This window comes from Thunnus maccoyii, chromosome 7, assembly GCF_910596095.1.
Source record: "Thunnus maccoyii chromosome 7, fThuMac1.1, whole genome shotgun sequence".
NCBI lineage: Eukaryota > Metazoa > Chordata > Actinopteri > Scombriformes > Scombridae > Thunnus > Thunnus maccoyii.
Window position 1 is genome coordinate 18,065,441 of NC_056539.1, and position 7,060 is coordinate 18,072,500.

General features: G+C 40.0%; 1 long non-coding RNA gene across 1 annotated transcript; it reads right to left on the reverse strand.

The window, feature by feature from the left end:
• Nucleotides 1-1,201: 1,201 nt before the first annotated feature.
• LOC121900848 lies at nucleotides 1,202-6,322 on the reverse strand. Its single transcript, XR_006097107.1, has 2 exons — nucleotides 6,257-6,322; nucleotides 1,202-2,205 (listed from the first exon to the last, which is right to left on the reverse strand). It is a non-coding gene; the product is annotated as an uncharacterized LOC121900848 (long non-coding RNA).
• Nucleotides 6,323-7,060: the final 738 nt, after the last annotated feature.

Below are 7,060 nucleotides of genomic sequence, written 5' to 3' on the forward strand. Positions count from 1 at the left end.
ACACACACTGACACACTGAATTTTTTGAATATTGAATCTCCAATTTGTGGAGTAGAAACAGTTGTGTTTGTGCTTATTTTGCCCCCTTTAGTCAGTAAAAAAAATATAAACAAACTAAAACACACTCTGCATGACGTCAGGCACGTCTTGCTATATACCAGCACTTCACAACAACTGGATGACCTATCGATAGCACTTAATAGACACAAACATTTCTGGTCTGAATTTGTATTAATGTATGGTAGCTGCAGTATTAAGTTCACTGGCATGAATAACCCACCAAAGTAAGCCTCATATTTATCATACACGCCAACGCTCTGGGGAACTGTTGGCTTGTGATTGTGGGCTTCTCTGTAGTTTACATAAGGTAAAACTAAACAATCCAAGCAACTCCCCCTTGTGAACACACTGCTTCAGTATATTGGGCGAGTTAGGCTCTTGTCCTGCAACTGTTTCCTTTTATTCACATTGGCCATTTTTCATTTGTAAGCATTCCACATGCAATTAGATCCGTGTGTATTCATATAAGAATGTACTCTGCTATATTCAGCGGCAGCAATCTTAAGTCTAGTGTTTTTTTCCCCTCTTTTGTTGATGAATTGCATACGAAAATCCCTCATTGTTTCTCTGAGAAGCGAAAATGCAACAAATCCACAATGAAAAGTAAACCGACTCAATCTTTACTGATACTCTCCCTTAATCTCAGCTCGAGAGAGTGAGATAGATCTGCATTTTGAGTTTGCCACCAAACTCAATCGCTCCCCGGATGACTAATGTGTTGCTGGGACAGAAGCTTTGCAATGTGTGCTGAGATCTCCCAGGGCCTTTGTGGCTCTCACATGCTGGACATCCCCATTGAGACAGTAAAGAATAGGTGGTCACTAGGTATGGACACAATGAAACAGAACTCAGGGACTGGAACAATTGCTGGAGCTGTCAGAGAGTGACAGAAACTGTAATTAATGATATTTTCTATTTTCACAGAAGAGAATGAGCATCTGACAGAAGCATTATTAATGAGCGCAGCCTTGTTGGAGGGAATAATGGCAGTTTATTAGCAGCAAGACAGATTTAACAGATCTCTCTCAAACAAAGGCTTTAGACACATTGAAAAATGGAGACAATCTGCCCTAAAGATCCAATGGGAGAAAATGTTCAATACAACAAAAATGTTTGTATTGTGATCATATTCTTTTTTTCCCCTTCGCAACCATCTGTTAGGCAAGTCGATAATAAAAGAAGTCTGTTTTGCTCAGAACCTTATCTGTTTAAAAGTGAAGATGTTGACAGCGAAATAGTATCAAACTGAAAATTTCTTAAATTAAGACTGCTGCCATTAATTTGGGGTAATTTATCTACACACAATATAGTTTGACAGGTACATAGATGAATATTCTTATCTTGAGATACATAAAGACACATAAATGGTTTTTGAGTGAAAATGTGATTAATTCATTCAATAAGAATTGCAATGAGAATCCACAGATTGCATGATTGCATCAAAGTTATATAATATGTTTGATGTCACTGAAATATACCTTCTTATTGATAAATTAGCCATTGTAGTGTTTATATCGGTGGCCTAAAACCTTCTGTATTTCAGAAAATCACATTTCTTAGCCTACACAGAATGAAATTTGTTAAACAAACCAAATATGTTTTAGAGAGAATTTTTTTTAATTGAATAGACCAATATAAGTGGAACAATAGTTTGCAGCCACCATTCCAGCCAATTGTACTGAGAAACTATGCAATTATCTGAAAATTATCCCACTATTTCTCACAATATCTTATGGATTTAGGCAAGGAATAACTATTTTTGAAGTTATGCTGATAATGACAATATCACCACCGGGTGAAGAAGATTTGTGAAATGTATTCCGGCAGTGTTTCAACAGATACTCTTCTGTTTCATTCATTTCACTGGACTGAAATATGGCTTCGATGTGACACTACAGGCATATGCCATTGAATAGAAGTATTAGATGATTTCCAAAAACGAAATGATAAAACCCCCCCCCAAAACTATTTTCAGTTCATGTAATTGATTCTCATCCAGCAAGTTTGACTGTATTATGTTTGTTTGAAAAGTTAAAAGAATTCGCCTAATTTCTCCCCAACCAGGCAATACTTAACCAGATTAGAGTGGCCACTTCAAGCTTTGTTGATGCATCCAAGTGAGGCAGGGCAGCCCAGCTGCAAAAGCTGATCAAAAGAGAGAGGGGGAATGTGATATTAGCATCAAGTGCTTCAGCGAGTGACTCAGACAAAAACATTGAAAAAAACATCATTATTAGACACTTCCTTTACCCATGTTTGGAAGTGAATATATCTGTTTGTCAAGCAGCTGTGTGCATCCATACATGGCATTGATTCGTACTTTAACCAGCATTATAAGGCAATTCCTCTTTTCCCTTTTGCATCCCGTTATTGGTAATATGCTAATGACATCCGCTGTGATTAGTGATTTTCTTCTAATCTTTATTCCACGGTGGCCTGAGCAATCACAGAGGTAGAGCTTCAAGATTTACACCAGCAAGCTTCTTCTGACTACTCTTCCCGTCTGCCCTGACTTGATTTAATTTGAATAATAACTAAAAATTTAGATTCAAAGGCCACTTTGGTGCGCTACTGTGCATTTGCAAATTTAGGAAACATACTCACAAGGACATAGGAAAGCCTTTTTTGCTGTTATGACCTAACTTGTTTTGGCTTAAAGGAGGAAGCTCCTAGTTCAGTGATAATGTCATGCACGCAAATGTGGTAATTGATTTTTTCTTTTTTTTTTAAATTTAAGCAGCATTCATTGGTTTCCTTCTTAATTTTAACACAAAATGAACTCTGGACAATTCATTTTGCATCTTACATTGAACATGAAGCCTTCCCTTGTTAAACATAATCTTATCTTGTAGATCTCATTACAAATCTATAGTTATTTAAACCTTTGTCAGAAGTGACCTGTACAACATGTGGTGAAAGGTGATTGAATTTGTCGGAGGCTTTTGTGCTACAGCACTTGTAGCAACTATATAAAAGTCTATTGTATCCCCTGGGGAGTGTGGGGGCAGTCCAAATAACTATGTGGTCTCACACTGTTTCCAAGCATTTGAACTGGAGTCCATCCAGAACACAGGCAAAAGGATTATTTGATTTTTTTCAGTTAACTTTCAGCATTAAAGGGAAAAAAAGAGGTTACACAAACTGTACCGACGGCAAGTCAATTTAACTTCCAGCTTAGAACATTTAGTAAGACATCATTACAAAGTTCAAAACCCCCCTGTGCTAAGTATTGAAAAGAGGTCTGTCATTTATTCTGGTAATGGAAATACTTTTATAAGTTTTTGTTGAAGTCTACCCATTATAAAGTGTCTTTGAATGGAGACACTACAGGGTGCAGTTACTGATGCGAATTTCCATTGAAATGCACCTGGAAGCCCTCCCTAATTGGCAGCCATCTCATTTGGCTTTGATACCACACCCCATCATCTGCATGGGCAGAACAGGCCATTGTCTGGGGAGGAAGTACAGGTGAGTAACAAGCTAATCGCTAAAGACGAGGCAGACAGCACTTGGGAGAAAGCAGAGGTTCGACATGAGGCCATAAAGCAACTCCAAAATAGCGTCAATTACAGCGTATTCATAATATACCGTACGCCCCTGCAATGTTTTACCGCAGCACATGAGAAACTGTATAATATAAAGTGGTAATGAGAGCAGTAAAACCTGAGTTTAGACAGCACGATCCAAGGACCTTCTAATTAAGAGTGCCATCTCAGGGACAGCATGGGGAGTGATCTAATGGTGAGTGGCCATGCATGTTTTTACCTGGAGTGTGCTTTATCTACCAATGCCTCTCAGCAGGACCTTAGACAGACCTGTCTCCTGCTTTACTGCTGAGATATGGACTGAAACGTGCAGGCACTAGGAGCTAGTCAAGCACCATTACAACCTGAGTGAAACAAATGGGCAAAGTGTTTATGCTAGGTTGTACAAATAGTGTCAACAACGGTATGAGGTATCATAGCAGTATCTGGCTTTGGATACAGGCCTGCTGCTCCAAAAGGTGTGGCAATAGCATTCACACCACCTGCAGAAGTGAAAGCGACCTCCTGCCTGTTCCTGTGATGGGGTGAAAGGCAGCATTCATGCTGTCACAGTAGCGGAGGTCTCATCTTCTTATCAGGCAACTATAACACATCTCAGAGATGTAAGGTGCTAATTACAAAAGGATGAACTTGAGAACTTGGACAGAAAAGAAGGAAACAATGGCACACAAGACCAAGGTCTCAGACAGATGAGACCTTGGGCTTTTGGTTATTTTTGTCCTTGAGAGGTCTCTGACTTTGTGTTCAATCCATACCGCTTCCTTCAAAACTGCTCCTCTTGTTTCTGTAAATCTATACAACTCTACTCTGACCTGTAGCTGCAAGTATAGTGATTAATTATCTGAGTCTGCCGCAGTCAGCATCTGGGCTACACGGTGTATGAAAAGCAAAGCCTAAGCACTGAGAAAAGAATCCATACTGATTTGAAATGACAGAGCATTGGCCTATTGACTAGCCTCCTGATATGTACAAGTCAAATGGATAATTAAGAATGAGGGAAATCGAGCTGAAATGGAAGAGGAGTACAGGACGGTCATTTTCAAATTTTGATATAATTATGTTTAGTCCACTACAGATTAAATGAGGAAAAAATAAATTTAAAGGGCAACTCTGATTCAGTCGAAACCCCTTTAAAAAAATCGGCAGTTCTTTGAATAAACATTGCTGTGTTACATGTTTTGTACAGGTTTAACTTTGTCAGACATTTGTACAATAAAGCATTGGTGTGTCATAACTCTTCTGAGGGTTGAAAAATGGATTTAGTTAAGTGCAGGAAGTATTATGTTTAGCTCAGGGCAAAGTGTTCTGTTGAGTTATAGCAGCCAATTACCTACAGCTCTGGTCCGGGGACTACATGGGGTATTTGTTTACACCAAAGGAAATGAAACTATTTCCATTTAACTGCCCTGATTATTGGCCTCCCTTACTTCATTCTTCAATACATGTGATATGTTTCCTACTGTTACAATGGGTATCTCTGCTTTGACCACAGCAGATGGGAAAAAAACCTAAAAATCCTCTGAGCAAGGAAATAAAAATGTTGTGCATTACATGAAGCATTGCCGAGGATTCCTGTTTCCCATTATGTCTTCATAACTGACTGAGTTTTTACGCAGAGGTGCTGATGCAATTAGCCGTTCTCCTCCTAAATGTGTGCCAGATCGTACTTGGGTTTCAAAGAGTCAAAGAAACACTATCTTGCTTCAATTTCAGGGGACCTGTGCTTGATTTTGCTTCCTTTATCTAATAGAGATTTTCTTTTTCAAACACCATGTGGTTTGCTGTCGGTTGAATCCAAATAATGTACCACAATGGTCAGCCACAAGAGCCAAGAGACTGATGTTTTATCTGTGATATCGCCACATTTTATCTTTAACTTTAAAGGCAGAATGAGTAAGATTTTCCTAAAATATAGACACATACAAAAATAATCCCTCTCCGTCATCACTTATGACCTGCTAGAAGTGCCCTCTGCCTGTATTTTATTTTGCTGTGTTCAGGACGTTTCTGGGTGTCAACCTTTGGGCGGTTGGTGTAGCCCCCAGCCAATAACAGCATGCATGGTGTGAGGGCGGGACTAAAACGTAGTGATACTGCACTGCAGCGTAGTGCTTCTGGTGTTGTTGAGCCAGGGAGGAGGGGCCAACTTTGAATGTTTTGTTTACAAACCGCAACCGACAAATCCTACTCATTCTGCCTTTAAATGCACAATATGTAATTTTCTGCCACTAGGGGTCTCTCAATCAAAACAATAACAAGAAGCGGAATTTGATGACGTTGTGAAGTAGCGTGAACTCATGGGAGTTGTTGTCTTCATCAGTTTCTCTCAGACAGACAGTGCTCTGCAATCAGCTTCTACCGGTTAGGTTCCCTTCAGTGTTCATTGTTCAGGAGGTTTTTACTGGGAGCCAAATTATCTGCAGAAGTCTCCTCCTCTCCAAAACAAATGGACACAATGATTAAAACCGTTAAAAATGCTGAATGAAGCAGTTTCATCACTTTCAAATCAGTGTTTCTTCCAAGCTTTTCAACATTGCTGTTTGTCAGCCTTGTAACCGTACGCGTAAACAAACCAGTGTGCACGGATTAATGTGTGGGTGGCTTACACAGATTCCTCACACAGTTAAGTGTTGAAATCACATTTTTCTTACCATGTGGAGCTAAACGTTGAGTCTAGCCAGCCTCGCTCTTTTCATCTAGCTGTTTCTGTTGAGGTGAGTCTTTACACAGCAGCGATTACTCATCCGTGAACACTTGTAGATTTTCCGAGTCTGGCAGAAAAAGATTTCCTCTTCACTCATCAGGAGAGTAGTGACTGCAGGAACACCCCCAGTGTCTCTGAGGTAACCGTTACTGTACATTGTCTTTCCTGACTGTCCTGTTGCCCCTCTGCCTCCATTCTTCATTTTTCCTGTCATTTGTTTTATCTCCTCTCCGTGTACTTCGGCTCAAATAACTATGGTTGGCCAGTCAAGGTGAAATGACTCACGATCATCCTCATAATAGTCCACGGGATAATCAGTCATTGTGCTTAGTTTTTTGGAAGTGGCTATTGATACGGATTCGGTAAAAATGCCCCATTTAACCGCACTAAAATGCCTGATGTGACGGTAAAAAAAGTCCGGTTAGTGGTCTATAAGAGGTCTGGCATGTCAAAGTATGTTCCCCCCTCGAATAACGTCCCCTCCTGTTAAAATTTGTTTATGTATCAATAGAACAAACTACTATCGGCACGGAAAACCTGTCTGGACGAACAGCCTGTGGACTACTGGCACAGAATCCCATTCCGTGTCAGTAGTCAGTAAGTATTGCACCGGGTCTGTAGCTGTAGCCAGTGCCTAGATTTTTTAGTTTCTTTACAGTATAACCTTGGTGAAGGTCAGCCTCATACATGTAAACAAACCGGCATGCATGGATGAATACGGGGGTGGCTCCGTTAGCTGGTATGCTGTACC